At 51.5% G+C, this 15,762-nt stretch overlaps 1 long non-coding RNA gene across 1 annotated transcript; it reads left to right on the top strand.

Annotated features, from left to right (window-relative positions):
* Window positions 1-10,742: 10,742 nt before the first annotated feature.
* Window positions 10,743-15,762, top strand: LOC147578281 (uncharacterized). Its single transcript, XR_015255031.1, has 3 exons — window positions 10,743-11,107; window positions 12,198-12,286; window positions 12,391-15,762. It is a non-coding gene; the product is annotated as an uncharacterized LOC147578281 (long non-coding RNA).

The raw sequence follows: 15,762 nt of genomic DNA, 5'->3' as shown, positions 1-15,762 counted from the left end.
GTCTGATGCATGCTACAACATGAGTGAGCCTTGAAAACATGCTCAGTGAAAGAAACCACATACTCCATCATTTCACGCATACAAAATGTCCAGAAAAGGCAAACGTATAGAACTAAAAAGTAGATTACGAGCTGCCTAGGGCTGGGAGGAGGATGTTGGGCCGGGGGAAGGGAGTGATTGCTAATGAGCGTGAGGTTTCTTTTTGGAGTGATGAAAAGGTTCTAAAATTATAGGAATTGTACGACTGTGAATAGACTAAAACCATCAAATGGTCCACTTTCAATGAGTGGCTTGTGTTGTGTGTGAATTATGTCCTAATAAAACTATAACCGAACGAACAAAGCAGTTATGGGAGGGGCCACCCCTGGGAAAGAGGGTGGGGGGCACCTTCCCTGAAGCCGGCCTTCCCCGCCAGCTGCCTCAGCCCTGGAGACTCCACAGGCGATGTCCCTTCCCTCAGGACCCCGACTCCATTTCCCCCCACTCTACTCAGGGCTGGGAGTCACCAGAGGACAAAGCGACGTTCTATTTGGAAATCAGAGCAAAGAGCAATAACCCGGCCTCAGACACTAGCCAGCGAGTCTATAAAAGCGTCATGAACCAGCGTTCACCTTGGGATCCTGAGACAGGTCGTCCCCACCCACTGTGGTTCTCCTCCCTGCCACCCCCAGCCATGCTCCCTCCGCCCAGCACACACATCCCCGGGTCCTCTGTGTGCTGCCCGCATTCCTCTTCCCTCCCCCACTCCTCCTTCCGGGGTGCCCTCCTGCACAGCCAGGGGACCCGCCGCCCTCCACCCTCTGTGAAGGCCCTCGGCCTCATCTCTGCCCACCTCTGCATCCCCAGTGCTTCCCCCCAAGCCTCTGACTCCACCTGCAGCCCACCCCAAGGGACAGGCGGGTGCTGTTGCTTCCCTTGATTCATGAAGGACGAAAGTGACAGGGGCATGTCCAAGGTCAGTGGGTCACAAGTGGAAGAATGAGGATTCCAGCTCCGGGAGTGCAGCCCCAGAGGGCTCTTCACCACCACGCTCTACTGGGAGAGCTAGATGCACACAGTCACTCTCCCACGTATGGCTGGAAGACCTCTGAAACCCTCCGTTTTATGCGCCCCCCCCCACAACTGTCAGAGTGGTGTTCCAGCCTGAGCAGAGAGAGCACCCCACCAGGGTCTGCAGGGCCAGAGGGGGAGGGGCCGGGGATGGGAGAAGTGAGAGCAGAGTGAGCAAATGTGTGTGGGTTCCCTGGGCAGCCTGGGTTAGTGTCTGACGTCTGGGGAAGAAGCGTCCTTCCTCTCTCCCCGGGCTTTTCCTCTTCTCGATCTCCTTGTCTTCTTCGAGATTTCTCAAGAGTCTTTCGCCCACGGAGTAAAATACTGATGAAAGCAGGAGGGCCTCTGTGTCTTGATTTCAGAATCAGGGGAAAGCACCCCAGTTAATAGTGCCCTTCTCACGAGCCTCCTGAAACCCCCTCACCGCTCACTCCTTCCGACAAAAGCAGTTGGAGCCACGGCATTTACAGGCCTGTTTAGGGGTGACTCATGACACCGCTTGATCAGCATGCCTCGCCTGGCCAACCGATACTGGAGATGAGCAAAAGAAAAAAAAAAAATGCGTGCCCCTGTATACACGTCTGAATGCGTTTTCCTAACGAGATTTTTCTAGAACATTACAGTAACTAAAAACGAAAAAAAGAAGGTATATTCAAACTCAGTAGTACTTTTAAGTTTAAATAGCTTGTTTACACCCTAAAATAGTGTTTTACTAGGATGGTCCTTCCTGGCTTTAATGAAAAACTCAGCAGGAATCTCAAAATCTGCTTCTTTGCTTATTTTCAACGGGGAACATTGCCACATTGAAGCATTTCTCTTGATCAGGTGACGATAATTTCCAACGGACTTTAGATCACGTGTTTATTTAAAGTGTTGAGACTTTGTTCATCTCAGATTGTTTTTGCATTAAGTTTGATTCGTACAAATTTTGCATTAAAGATTATTTATCTTGCTTACTGGGTTCTTGTGGTGTCCCCTTAAATTTCGTAGCTTAGCTGAAGGTCTCGTTGGCCTCACCCTCAGTCCCGGATCAGCTGAGAATCTTCTGAAAGCAGAAGTATCAGGAAGAGAAGAAAGAAAACCAATTCAAACCTTCTTCTTTTTTGAATTTGGATGTCTTTAGATGCGCAGTCACTCTGTTTCACCACGGGCCTCTGCTTTCCAATTGTCTTGCACCCATTTCCTGGCTCTGGGCCCCAAGCCACGGAGACAACTGTGTGCTCTAAATATGTCCCAGAAGCAATAGAGAGCCGCAGGACAGCTGGACAGGGCAAAGGACAGCCAGCCCCAACCTGTGCGGTCAGGGGTCAGTACCCTTCACCACCACCAACCCCACCCCCACCAGGTCCTTCACATCGCGAAGTCATGGTCCACAATGCCACGGGGGAGGCATTCTCTGAGAAGGGCTGGGGTTTAAATTTTCCACCAACGAAGAGAAATGACAACTCAGAGTCAGAACTGAGTTACGGACACTAGAGGGCATTACCTTTCTGTCCTATCTTAGAGTGTGGACTAAGAATCTTGTCCACGAGAATCACCTCTACTGAGCCTCTCCTGTGTCCCAGATGCCTTTGGCCTCGCAACCTCTGTTTAATCCTCACTATAACTGCTAAGCAATTTCCCCACCACCGTTCTCCATTTCCCAGGTGACAGAACCGATGCTCAGAGAGATGAAGTGACTTGCCCAGGGACACTTGCGGTGAGCCGGTGAAGGTGGGCCCGGATCCTCTCGATCTGCTCCAAGTGTAAGTAAGCTCCACATGTAAGCTTGTGGAGGGACAGAACCCTTCACTCCCTCCTGTTGCTAAAAATACTGTAGAGGGTGTGCACACGTGAAAAGAAGCCGGGTGGTCCTCTCGTTGTGGTAAATACTTTTATGAACAGTCATCTGAGTCTCAGAAAAACTGTGAGTTAGGCAGGGTCACCCCATTTTGCAGATAAGGAAACAGCTGTAGTGACATAAAATGATGTGTCCCAAGTTACCTAGCAAATTAGGATATTTAAAGCTGGGCCAGAGTTCTGTCCTGATGCTGGGTCCCCTGTCCCGGGACAGTTTTGTAAGCACCCAGGCTGGCACCCCAGCCAAGCCTCTTACCCCAGACTCGTTGCCGGTTCAGCAGAATGCTACCTAACATACGGTAAAAAGGACGCAATCCTCCGGGTAATCCTGACCCCCACACTCACAACCCTAGCTATTTCAATCACAGAATAATTGATAGAGTCACATAATCAGAGAGCTGGATGTCACCCACCAAGGCATCTTCGCCCTCGCCAGTTCACAGCGCGTAAGAATTTTCAGTGAAGTTCTGCCTCTCATAACTGACTCGCCAGGCTGCGTGGCCCTGCATGTTCTCTCCGTGAAATGCTGGTTGCTGTTCCCTCCCAGGGGGCACACTGAAGCAGGCCAGAGGATGCTCGTGGCTTCCGGGGTGCCACATACACCGTGTCTACCTGTCGACATGAATGTCACCTGCAGGGAGATGAGTTTGTCCCCAAGCCTGTTCTGTGCCAGCCGTACTCCAATGGATGTCACATAAATGGGGGAAACGTGGGTGTGAAACAAAGAATTATTGATTCTGTAAGAACCAAGGTGACAGTTTGGAGAGACCTAATAGAGGAGAGATCCTAAAATGGGGTTATTGTTGAACCGGATGTAGCAAGACAGCGGAAAAGCCTGGAGGCCGAGCATAGTATCTAAAAAGTTCCTCTACTCGACTTGTTTTCAAGTGTCTGAGGTTCTCGCTCTCCTCTACGGAAACGGACGTTAGAAATTGTAGACAATGAATTCAGGGTGTGATTTCTGTACAAGGGCAGGGTAGGGAGGAACTGCAAGAAATAGACATATCCGCAGTGCAGAGACCTTGACTCTATGTCAAACTCTCGGTGAAGGAACGGACGTCTGTATGTTTTGGGTTAACAGAAATGTTTAAGATATGTATATGAGATTTAAAATTTCTTCTTACATGTACTCACGCACATACCTTTACATTAGCGGACAAATGTGATCGTACTACATGTTTTAATTTTTGATGGAATCCTTTTTTTCCCTTTATCTTCGGATTGGGACCTCCCTCACTTTCTCCCACCCCCCTCTTACCACGTGACTGTCCATCCTCCAAACCAGGATGCCACTGGGGCTGGTCTCTGCCATGTCTCCTCCACGTTCATGGTGTTGGCTCACACACACAATGGGGGCAGAGGGTGGGGAAGGGTGGCGTATTTCTTCTTAAAAGTGGGATGATGTTATGCACAATTTCCTTACCAATTATTCATGGTAATCCCTATGAGTCACCTATGATAGGTCCAGTTTGTTCTTTATAATGGCTGCAGAATGTTTCCTCACATGTCCTAATAGATCACCCTCTCCCCCTCTGAAGGACATTCGCCTTGTTTCTAGGTTTTGCTTTCCACTCTAAACAGCAACCTAGTATACCTCCTTGTGCGTATGGTCATACATTCCGGTCCAGTTCAGCCTTGAACAACACGGGTTCGGGCACCGACCCCCACGCAGTCAAAATTCCATGTCTAACCTTTGACTCCAAAAACTTTACTAGTAGCCTACGGTTGACCAGATGCCTTACCGGTAACATAAACAGTCAATGAACATACATTTTGTATGTTACATGCATGATATGCTGTATACTTGTAATAAAGTAAGCTAGAGAAAATCAAGAAAATCGTAAGGAAGAGAAAATACATTCATGGTGCTGTACTGTATTTGTAGAAGAAAATCTGCTTATAAGCGGACACACACTTTTCAAACACGTGTTGTTCAGGGTCAGCTGTGTTTTTATGTCTATGGGGTAGATTCCCAGAAGTGGAACGGATATGTCAAAAGGTATATGTATTTTTTTTTAATTTTTTTAGTGCTTATTTATTTTTTGAGAGAGTGCAAGCAGTGGAGGGGCAGAGAGAGAGGGAGACACAGACTCTGAAGCAGGCTCCAGGCTCTGAGCTGTCAGCACAGAGCCCAACATGGGGCTTGAACTCATGAACCATGAGATTGTGACCTGAGCTGAAGTTGGACACTTAACCGACTGAGTCACCCAGGCCCCCTGTATATGTATTTTTAACTTTAATTTCAGCAGATGTTGCCAGATTGCTTTCCAAAGGCTATGCCACCCGAAGGCAGTGATTAAAGGAAAGTTTTCTTGCATTCCCACCGGAAAGAGGTATCATCAGTCTTAAAATGTTGGTGATCCTGATAGACGCAAAGAAATATCTCATTGCCACTTAAATTGGCATTCCCTGATTGCTAGAGTCTGAAACCTTTTTTTGTGTTTTTTAATCATTTGGAGTTGCTCTTTTGTGCATTGCCTACTTGCATCTTTGCAAATTTTCCTATTTTTAAAAAAAAATAATGCATCGCTTCAATTAATTCTGCAGCTCGTTGATCAGCTTCCACCCCCTGTGCTGTTAGGACTGAAAATGTTGTATATGTTGATACACTGCTATTGTAAGCCATTTGAAATGAACAGGGGATATGAGGGCTGCAAAGGGCTAGGCAAAACGTATGGGGAAAGAGGTTAGAAAACCAAAAGCAAGAGGAAGGATGAAATAAGAAAGCCGGATTCTTGAGAACATAGAAATGATGTAGCCCCATGGGGCTCAAATTGGTATATGGGGAAAAAAATACAGTGAAGGAGTCAAGACTCAGGCACACATTCACGGGCGCATGCCTGCACACACACACACACACACACACACACACACGGAGACACACGAGCCATTCACTGAACCTTTACCGCGTGCCAGTCACTGTGTTAAGTGCATTGTTTGCTGAATCTCACCCTTCACTAGCAGGTAGATAGTACTATTATTCCCATTAAGCAGATGGAAAAACAGAGGCTCACAGAAGTATAGTAACATGGTTAAGACTGCATTGCTCGTCAAGCGGTAGAAGCGAGATTGGGACCCAGGTCTGCCTGCCCCAAGCCCTAAGCTGGGAGATGACCAGCCTGAGAAGTGTGGGTGGACAAGGCTAGCATCAAGGGGATTGGGTCTAGACCAGGTTTCTAAGCTGGGCCTGGGGAGGGGTTACCCAGGAGGCGGAAAGGAGTCAGAGACGCTGAAGCCTGGGTTGGGTGATTTCTTGAGGAACCAATGTGGTCAGAGGGGGCAGGTTTCAGCCTTGTAGACCGTCGGGGCCCTGCCCCAGGGCAGGGGTGGCTGCCGGGTTCATATAAGCACCCAGCGGCTGAAGTGACTCACCCAGGCTGATGTCACCCCATATCCTCTGCTGCAATCACAGTGAAGCGAGTGTCACGACCCGTTGGAGGAAGTGCATATTTAAGGGGCTATTATTGCCTCGGCCCCTGGAGAGAATGAACAGCCTTGTTACCCCCCGAGTTTACAAGGGCTTTGCTGCCCAGCCCGCCCCACGTCTCAGCCTCTGGGTGACAAAACGACTGAGGACAAATGACTGGGGAGTCACGTTGGTGAGGCCCCGCGAGGGGTGTGAGGGCAGCAGGTGCAGTGAGCACGGGGCCCCCCAAGCTGCAACATAAGGGCAGAATCAGTCACCCCGCACCTCCCAGGGGGAGAGCGAACTCATCCTGAAGCACTGAGGCACTGTATAAATAGCAGCGCTTGCCCTGGGCCGGGTGGCACTGCTAGAAAAGCCTGGACTAACCTGGGGAAGCGGTTGAGAGATCCCCTTTGCCCCCAGGTGGCTGGTGAGGCTTGTTCCCTTCCGCCCAGAGTGGAGGGTGTTCTGAGAACAAGAGGAGGTTAAATGTGACTTATTAATAACAGCGGGGCTTTCCAGAGCACCCCCCCGAGCTAGATGCCCTCCCAAAGGGTGGCTCCACCGGGGCACCCCTCCCTGCGGTGTCTCTGGGAACCTGGGAAGAGGTTATTTGGGACTGGATCCGGCAGACGGAGGTTCGAATCTCGGTTCTTCCGTTTATGAGGGGGAAGTCACCCTCTGGCCTCCAGGTGTGTGTCTGCACAGCGGAAAAGCCCCACCGATTGGTGGCACCTGGAAGGCCCCCAGTGGGGGGAGAGGAGAGCTGGGTGGGGACACATGTTTGCAGGGATCCTGCTGGGTTCTGCATTCTCTCTGTGGAAACCCATCGTACCCCGTAAGGTGGGCATGGTGACCCTTCTTTTACAAATGAGGCATCGGTGCTCAGAGGCTGTGAGCCATCTACTTGCGGTCTTGCCCTTTGAACCTGACCCCCACATCTGTGCCCTTTACACGATACGACACCCACAGTCTTCTCAAGCCTACAATTATTTTTCCTGCGGACGGACGATAGGAGAATCTCAAGCTACAAAATTGGGATGAGGTGAGTTTCAAACACAGTCTCATATTCATTTCCTTACCCCGCTGTTCAGTCACCTCGTCGGTGACTCCTGGTCACCACTGTCCTTTCTCTTATCTCGCTCTGCCCGCACCCCCAGGCCAAGGTTGGAGAACCATCAACCCGTAAGTACAAGAAGCCTTCGAGGCCATTCCTTCCCGCTCCTCCCTCTGGAGGCGGGGAATGAACTCTGGAACATTAGGGGTCCAATGTCACCCAGAGGAGGCCAGCTATGAGTGCCGGCCGAGCCCCTTCTGGAGCCCCCTCCCCCCCTCAGGACGCACAGTGCCTCCCGCCCCCTTCCCGTGCCGCTCTCTCGGAAGCTGGCGTCAGAGACACAGCATTAAGGGCAGGGACGGATCCCTGCATGTTCCTTTAAACTGGACAGCTGGTCCACCAGACTTCCATTTTCTTCTTCTGGATCCGGGACATCTGGTTGCTTAACAAATGAATGTTTCCATAGAAGGTGGAAATAAAAACTTTTGCTAAAAGACTGGGGAGGAAGGAAGGGTGCGTGCGGCCGGGGGAAACGGGAAGTGCGTTGAGCTCTCTGCCCAGGATGGGGGCCTCCTCCGCCCAGGCCTCCTGCTCCTTCTCCACTCCACTGCCAAGGCCTGCTGCATTCTGGACTTCTAGGTGCCAGCCCCCTCTTCCCACTGTTCCCAGGGCCAGCACCCTCCTACTGAACCTTCTTCCTCCTGTGAGTGTTCCCTCTGACCCCCTCTGGCTCTCTCCTCCTCCTTCTAATGTTTATTTATTTTTGAGAGAGAGAGAGAGAGAGAGAGAGAACGAGCAGGGGAGGGGCAGAGAGACAGGATCCGAAGCAGGCTCTGTACTGACAGCACAGAGCCCAACACGGGGCTCGAACTCATGAACCATGAGATCATGACCTGAGCCAAAGTCGGCCGCTTAAACGACTGAGCCACCCGGGCGCCCCTCCTTATCCTCCTTATACCGAGTTCCTGCATCGTGTACTTTCATGAGGTCTTGAACTTCCTTTTCTTTATTTGAGGCTGTGCTGCAAGAATTTGCTCAGCCACCTGACACATCGGGTTTAAAAGCCTTCCACTGGCTAGCTGCGTGATGCTCGGCAGCTTGGTCTCTGGACCTGTCTCGTCATCTGTAAATGGGGAGAATAATGTGTTTGGGGCAGGTCTCGTGTGTGAGAATCAACCAAACAGTGTCCCTAAAGTGTTTTGCACATTGCAAGGGCACCACAGATGGTCCCTCTTCTTCTAGCACGTTGATTATCCTGCGTTAAGACTCAGCTCCTGCTGAGACCAGCCCCAGTGCCCCGAGGGTCTTCCCCGGGTGGTGCCACGTCAAAGATGTCTTTCTGTGACCCAGAGGTCTGCCCTGGTGCTTGCAGCCCCTCTCTGCCCCTTGCACATGGCAAAGGGATCCTGCTGCAGCCTGCGTCTACTGCACCACCTGCGTCTGGAGCCAGACTGGGCATGCCTCCAAAGCCATCATAATTTCCAGGGTCCGATTACTCAGTACAGTCCGCAGAGGCCCTCAGAGGCCCGCAGAGGCCCCAGAGGGAAGAATGACAGAGTGGAAAGGAAATGTGCCTTGGGAACTTGGGTCCAACTTTCTGCTGTGTCGCTAACCAGCCTTGTGTCCTTGGGCAAGTCATTTAGGTTCTTTCTGACTCACCTAGAATTTTAATTAGAAATTGCTCCCCACCCACCTCCCCCAGCCACGCTTTTCTTCCACAAATATAAATTGGACCTATAGGACCTAGGGATATGAAAGGGAACAGAAGCAGGTGAAACCCTGCCATGATAGCATCATGGCACCCATCATCTGATGAATAAATGCAGACTTCTGCCCCTGAAGAAGGATTCTTGGTGCTGGAGTCTGACAGTGACCTCGTCAGGGAGGGCAGGGCGTGCTTTTTGATGAGGCTGTGACTGAGCCAAGATTGAAGGACAAAGAGGCAGACACTGGCCACGAGGGATGGAAGGGATCTCCAGGCAGAGGACAGGGCCAGCTGGAGAGACCCAGTAGCAGGAGGGGACAAAGGTGTGGGAGGAATCAGAGGATGGCCACTGGGAAGGGTGACTGCAGAGTTGAGTTTTGCCTTCAGTCTCTCCGAGCCCCCGAGATGTTAAAAAGAGAGGATGGCCAATCCACAGGCGGCTGGGAGAGCAATGAGTGAACCTGTCAGCCCCTCATCTCCCCACTCATTTATCAGATGAATGTAACAGTCACCTGGCAAGAGCTTGAAGATTGGGGACATGGCAGAGGATGTTTCGATGAAGGACATTTTGATACACAAAAGGGATGGGGAAAATCTGGAAAGTGAGGTGACATCTCAGAGTTTGGGCCCAGGGGGGATGTTACGTGGGGCCCCCGGGTCCCTTCTGGGGAGCTCAGGGCACTGGGCACCTGGCATCAGAAGGGGGTCAAGACAGGGGTCCCGAGAAAGAAAGGGAGAGTATTCTGGTATCTTTAACACCAAAGGGATCTTGGTGATTTCATAATCAGGGTCGTGGCTAGCCGTTCCTGAATATATCATGGGTAGAAAAAGGAAAACACAGTGATTGTTTGGGGCTTTTACTGAGCCAGTGGTGGGTGCCCTCTAAGCCAATGGGAGGAGCCTGTTATCGACAAGGAAAAATGCGTATGTCCATAACTGAACTTCAATTCAATATGTGGCTCATAAAGACATTTTCTGTCTATGCAACCTGACTTTCTACTATCTTAGGGAATTAGATCCAGATCTGCCTGCCTGTCTGAGCACAGCAGTTAATTGCATGGGGTAGACGCTTGCTGTCAGACCACAGGCAAATCACTTAGGGATGGTGAATCCCAGTTTCTGCATTATGAGTTGGGAATAATGATATCTACTTCACTGGGTCAGACGGGAGAATGTATGTAGCATGTTCAGCACGGTGTCTGGTCCTGTGGCAGCAGGTGTTGTTACGGCAATTATTCTGTATGTGTGATGTAGCTGTAAAGCTTCTATAGGGCCAGGAAGGCAATGTAATCAATAGCAAGGCGGGCGGTAAGAGACAATAGGGGGTGATGGGGAGTGTAGCAAACTGGAGAACCCTTGCCTGTCTAAAGGGGGCAGCAAGTCCTCAGCCTCAGCCATTGGCTGCGGCACGAGAACTCAGAACAAATGTGGCCTGACCTTCCCAGAAACGCTGGGAATCCTAGTTTATGACTTTGGTGTTCAATTCAAATGAAAAAACCTCACAAACAATAACCACCGGCATAGCTGACAACATTATGGGACGCACAGAACAGGTCCTGGAGCAGTGCTGGACTGCAGGAAGTTAAAACAAAGTTCCAGAAAGGCCAGCGGTCCTCAGGAGTCCGATTTGCCCCACAGAGAAGACTCAAAAAGCACCTGAAGGGCCACGAAGGCAGCCCGAAGTCACTGCTCCTCACCCGTTAGGGGACACGGCAGCATCGTTAAACATGCGTGCACCAGCCTCCCTCGGGGAGGATTTTGAGGAGGACAGCTCTCATTGACCTGCACGTACTGGGGCAGTGGCTCAATGACGGTCCCAGCGGTTTACACTCCCAGCCCAAGAAGCGAGCTCCTGGGGAACCGGAGGGTGTTTCTGGAGTTGCTCTAGGAGGCTGCAATACCGCCGATGTCCACTGGGGGTCTCTCTCGCACCACTGATGGCATCACCACCCCCACGTCTAGCTGGGGCGGGGTTACTGCTGGGGAAGCAAGGTCAGGCCCAGCGTCTGTGGAAGGATTGCCATGCCCTTCACGGTGATGTGACTGCCCGGTAAGTGTTTACAGAAGCCAAACTTGGATTTTAAGGGACAGCTCTCCTGCCAGCCAGGCAGCCTGTCTCAGTAGTCTTTCCTGTGCGAGGAAAAGTCCTTGGAGATGTTCTCTGCACACTAGGATCTCGTGATGATCCTAAGAGTTTCTGTGCAGGTGAGCTCTGTTGCCCTCATGCCCAGCGTCTCTCAGACGCTGGCACTGAGGAACCTGCCGCCCCCTTCCCTGATAGAGCTGAATAAGAAGTATATTCCTGGGGCACCTGGGTGGCTTAGCCAGGGGTCCGACTCTTCATTTCGGCTCAGGTATTGATCTCGTGGTTCATGAGTTTGAGCCCCGTGTCAGGCTCTGTGCTAACAGCAGGGAACCTGCTGGAGATCCTCTCTCCCTCTCTCTCTGCCCCTCCCCTACTCACGCTCTCTCTCTCTCTCTCTCTCTCAAGATAAATAAATAAACTTTTAAAAGAAGAAGAAGAAGAAGTATATTCCGGGTTTCAGGGATTGCGCTGTTGGGGGCAGTTTTATCTGGTCAAAACTCCCTAGCTGAGAGGTCAGAGATCTGGGTTTAGCTTCCGGTTCTGCCATTTATTAGCCATAGGGCCTGTTTCCTTATCTGTAAGACGGGCCTAACATTGATCTGGAAAAATCGTTTCAGGTATTAAATAGCAGTGCATGTGAAACATTTTAAAAACTGAAACACGTGTGACTCATTTACATGGTTGCTGTAGGGTGAGGTGCCAGCCAACGTTTCCTGTAAAGTGCCACATTGTAAATATTTCAGGCTTTGTTGGTTTTATCGTCTCCGTTACAGCAACTCAATTCTGCTGTCACAGCCCCAGACGATACAGAGAGAAACTAGTGGGGCCGAGTTTCAACAAAACTTCATTTTACAAAAACGGGCAGTGGGCTGGATCTGGCCCGCGGGCTGTACTTTGCCCACCCGTACAGCCTGGCTTTGTATGGCCTGTGAGCTAAGAATGGTTTTCATATTTCTAAGGGGTCTTAATGCACCAACAAAGAAAGATAGGTGACAAAGGCCAGACTGTTGGTGGCTCCCAAAGACCACAGCATTTGCCATCTGGTTCTTTACAGAAGTTGGATGCATCCTGCTCGCGAACATCTCGGGCACGGCTTAGCCCAGGAGACAGCAGCTCGTCCCTGAGTGTGGGGTGGCCTGGCTGGTAAGTCATAACACAACAGGCAGGAAACCCGGTGGCCCCTGGGACCATCAGTCTCACCAGGTGCGGGACAGAGGGGACGCATGGCTTCCCGGTTCTCTTTTCAGGTGCCTATGTTGGATGGCCCGTTTGAAAGAGGGTCAGAAAGGATTTCATCTGAAAAGGAATCAAGTGCAAGTCAAGTGCTTTCACTTCCTGAATTGTTTCCAGCGCACAAGGTTGTTCTGAACGTGGGCCCTGAGTCGTGGGGGAGCCCAGGATGTCTGCTCACCTGGGGAGCCAGGGGATCTGACACAGAGGCCAGAGAAGGGGTGCTGTCAGGCCAGAGACTGGCTTAGAAGCAACATGCTTCTTCCTTGTTCTGGGTTCAGTCACACAAATGAGCAGAGGCAGCAGCCTCCGGGCCCAGAGAAACAGTCCACAAAGACAAGAGAGAGAACGCTGGGCTGGGGGACGCGTGTTGCGCCCATGAAAGCGATGCCTTCTACGGAGAAGGCCGGGAAGCCTGGACCCTTGGGAGCAGCCGTGTTGGGGCATTGGGCGGGGGAAAGCGGGGGATGTGTCACAGTGCTTATTGGTCTGTTTCTGCTCCTCTCCCCTGCCCCCCATTCCTCCCACTGCCCCCGAGACAAGGTGCTGTTAGGAAAATAGGGGCTGCTTGGCCCCACCGAACCCTCTCGTCTACCATCAGGAAAATGGTGGCTCTCCCAGTATCGTTATGGTCCCGCTCAGCCCCCGGGGCTCGGAACAGGGTCTCCCTTCATCTTCTCGGGCCCTTTTATGGCAGCTCTGGGTCTCCCAAGGAATGGTGCTGGAAAGAAGACTTTTGTCTTTTTTGTACTGCTTTTCCTGACTAAATATCATAGTCATTGCAGAAAATTTGGCAAACAGAGACATGAGTAAAAAGGAAATGTACAAGGGGCGCCTGGGTGGTTCAGTCGGTTGAGCATCCGACTTCAGCTCAGGTCACGCTCTCACAGATCGTGAGTTTGAGCCCCGCATCGGGCTCTGGGCTGACAGCTTGGAGCCTGGAACCTGCTTCGGATTCTGTGTCTCCCTCTCTTTCTGCCCCTCTCCTGCTCATGCTTAGTCTCTCTCTCTCTCTCTCTCTCTCTCTCTCTGCTCCTCCCCCACTTGTGCTGTCTCTCTCTCTCTCTCTCTTGAAAATTAAAAAAAAAAATGTACAGAATGATTTTAGACTGAAAACCAGATTAATTCAGGAAACAATTACTTTATTGAGCACCTAGTATGTGCCGGGCGCTGTTCTTGGTGCTGGGGATGCTGCATGAACAAAGAAACGTCCTTGGCCTCTCGGAGTGTCTATTCTAGTAGAAGAGACAGTGAGTAGAGCAGGGGAAGGGCCACCTTTATTGATATGGGCCCAGAAAACGAGGAAGCAACATGGTGGGTATCAGAGGAAGGGCGTGTCAGGCAGAAGGAATGGAAGTGTGGCAGGAACCTGCCTGGTGTGTTCAGGGGTGTGAGGGAGGCCAGCATGGCTGCAGCAGGTGAGCAAAGAGGGTATGGAAGGAGAGGAGGCAGGGACAGCTGGCCGAAGACACGTGGGGACTTGTCGATCGTGGTGAGGGCTTCAGATTACTACTGAATGAGACAGAAATCCAACGTAGGCTCTTGATCAGCAGAGCAACCGACTGGCCTTATGCTTTGAGATAATCACTCTGGACGCTGGATGGAAAGCAGGCGGGGCCTGGGGGTTGGCAGGGGTGGGAGCTGGGATACCAGTTAGGTTACTGCGGTAATGCAGGGGAGAGAGTCTTCCTTGACCCCCCTGGAGCCCCTGACTGGGGCTGGAAATCCCACTCACGAAGGCCAATCAACAGGAGAAAAGCCCGCACAAGAGAACGCGGACCCAAAGCGGTGACCGGATCAGGAGGCTTTAGGCAAAGAAACGATACAGTTTGAAGAACTGGCAAGACACAGGGTCAGGGCCACGGGCAGCGAGTTTATTTCTACGGCCTTCTCAGCTCCCAGTTCCCTGTCACCAGTGACGTCTTCCTGCCTTTGGGTGCCTTTCACATGGGAGATTTTATCTCCTGGTTTCAGGACAAAAAGAGTAAGGGAGGCCTTGTGGCCTCAGCTGTTTCTTAGGTGCCTCGAATTAAAACAATATGCCATGGTGTTGAGTCTTGGGGCAACATGTTCCGCTCCCCTTCGATAGTAATACAAGGCTGTAACAGTGGAGGGAGCTGCCCTGGGGGAGGCCTGGAGCCTCTCCCCTGGGGTTCCTGCTGCTTCTTCTCAGTGGCCTCTCGGAGAGTCCACTCTGGAACCCCAAGATGCCTGGCTGCACAGTTTGAAAACCGCTGGAAGGGAAGGTCTCTAAGGGCACCTCTGGCTCCGGGCTCCCGGGCTCCCGTGTCCCTGCGGGCCAGGCTGTTTGAGGCCCAGACCTGATTGATTCCATGAGAGGCAGCCTGGCTTCCATTTGCCAGGCCTCTGAAAATGCCGACTTGGAAACTGGACGGGTTTTTCGGGGTCCAGAAAGGGGAGGGATTTTGAAAATTAACTCAATTCCCAGGTGCAGAACGTGGCCAGCCCTGCGTAGGAATTGTAAGGAGGAGTAAAACAAAGCATTTGCCCCAAGGAACCCACCGGCTGGCCCAGGAGCTAGGAGGTCATATCAATGGCAAAAGGGGTCTGTGACCCCTTGGCCCTGACTTGCTTCCATATGCCCTGGGCCCGTGGTTCCCAAACCGGGTCGGCCATGAGGGCACCTGGGAAGCTTTAGACCACACAGGCTTCCAGAGGGTTTCCTCGTAGATCGCTCAGTCTCCTCCTTAGTCTCTCAGAACGTCTCTGGGCTGAGCTAGTGGTCTGTGAAACCACTTAGCACCCTGATGTGTCCTTAGGACACCACCAACATGGAGGGAGATGTTCCCACAGAGCCCCACAGATCTCACAGAGGGGGAGCCCTCACCAGAGAGAAACAACTAGGAGGCGAGGCTGGCTGAATAGGTGGGACGTGAAAGTCCATGCCAGGACCTGAAGAAAATTGGACATTTCCAAGCAGAAAGAGAGAGAGAGAGAGAGAGAGAGAGAGAAGAAAGGGGGAGGGGAGGAGTGAGTGTATCCTCTGTGAGTGAATGGTAATTTTCTCACAGTTGCCGGGAAGAAAGAAAAACAACAACAACAGCAAAAAACATATCAACAAGACCAGACTGAGAGCCGCCAACTAAAAAGATTTCTCTGAGTCAGACTTCTTTCCTGGAAGCTGTGAACTTTATCCTCCGGCAGCCATTAATCTAATATTAAGGCCCTTAACCTTCTTAATTGTTCTCTTTCAGCATCGGCTGGTTTCATATTAACCTTTCAGTCTTTCCCATAATGCAGTTACCTCCAACTCCAGCCAGCGCTGATCCAGGGGCGGCCGCTGGCCCAGTGCCTCCCTCTCCCGGGCTCCATGGCCTTGTCCTTATCCCTCTGCGGCCTGCCCGCTTTGCTCCCTGAAGGCCCCCAAT

The sequence above is a fragment of the Puma concolor genome, chromosome C1, assembly GCF_028749965.1.
Source record: "Puma concolor isolate L17-30 chromosome C1, mPumCon1.1.hap2, whole genome shotgun sequence".
NCBI classification, from domain to species: Eukaryota; Metazoa; Chordata; class Mammalia; order Carnivora; family Felidae; genus Puma; species Puma concolor.
This window is presented reverse-complemented; position numbering and strand designations above follow the sequence as displayed.